The following is a 1238-nucleotide window of genomic DNA, read 5'->3' on the forward strand; positions in this document are numbered from 1 at the left end:
ATGAATTCTGCACTGCCGATTGACGACATTGTTAATGTACTTGGTCGAAATCAGATGCAACATTAGTTTTTGGGAATTTTTTTTTCTTAACCCCCTCTCTTCGATTGATTTAGAAATTGCGACGCATGTACGCATTGTACAACGCACACAGCACTGTTAGTCTGTTACTGAGCTCCGAGGCACGGTGCACAGACGCAAAGACGTCCGATTTTTTTACTATGAAAAGTTTTCGACAAGATATACTTCTTCTAATCTTCTCTTACTACTAAAGCAGATGCCAAGAATCTGCTGGTACAACCATTGCTTTTGCTATTTGTGCACGTTGTACATGGAGGTGTAAAAGGTTTCTTGGTTGGTCTTCCTGTATTGTTACCACAAGGGATGAGCAGTTATGTGTTGACAATCCAGGACTCCATTAGCATATCTCGAGCGACCACCCTGCGCGTGAGTGCCATTCCTCTCCTCCTCATCTCGGCCGCCGCCGCCGGCGTCGTTTTCTTCTCAAAGCATCTCGACGGCGGCCGGGTACACGCCCGGACAGCGAGATGGGGGATCCGAGTTGTTTGGGCCAATTGTATGGGCCTACGCTTTGACTCGCTGGTAATCGGGCCGCTTGATAGGCCGAAAACAGGCTCATATGCTGCTCGAAACACGAAGCCCATTGGACAGTGCCCTGCTGTTTTTGCTCAGCGCACCCGTGTCGTTAGCTCCAAATGATCTGTAGTTAGTACCAAATCGCCCGATGAGATAATGTAAGCTGCTGGAGGAAGATAGAAAGGGATGGGCAATGCAATTAGGCAACTCATACCTTTCTCGGCCTTTTGGCTAAGATCAAGTGTAGTCAGTTTAATATCTAATATGTGAGACCTCACCCACACAATGGTATTAAATTTATTTTTTAGGAAGAGCCTGTTATCTGGGCTTTTGTGTGTCGTCCTAGCATTACACTATTGCTTAGGCTTGGCGTACCCCAACCATATCAAAATTTTAAAATTTCATCCTAATAGTTTTTTCTTAAAAAATGCTTCATCATATTGACAAATCGTATTAACAATAAGAAATTAAAGTGTGCTCTTTCGGTTAAAGGATGAGAACCAAATCAAAATTTAAAATTTCATCATGTAGCTTTTTAAATAAAATGCTTAATGACATTCAGGCGCGCTCTTTAAGTAAGAGTGTAACAGGATGAGATTTGGAAGTGACCGGTGGTCTAGCCTCTGTTACCCTCTTGTTGGTGA

General features: G+C 43.5%; 1 pseudogene; it reads left to right on the forward strand.

Annotated features, from left to right (window-relative positions):
- Positions 1-804: 804 nt before the first annotated feature.
- LOC117851065 (U2 spliceosomal RNA) lies at positions 805-974 on the forward strand (annotated as a pseudogene).
- Positions 975-1238: the final 264 nt, after the last annotated feature.

This window comes from Setaria viridis, chromosome 3 (assembly GCF_005286985.2).
Source record: "Setaria viridis chromosome 3, Setaria_viridis_v4.0, whole genome shotgun sequence".
Classification (NCBI taxonomy): domain Eukaryota; kingdom Viridiplantae; phylum Streptophyta; class Magnoliopsida; order Poales; family Poaceae; genus Setaria; species Setaria viridis.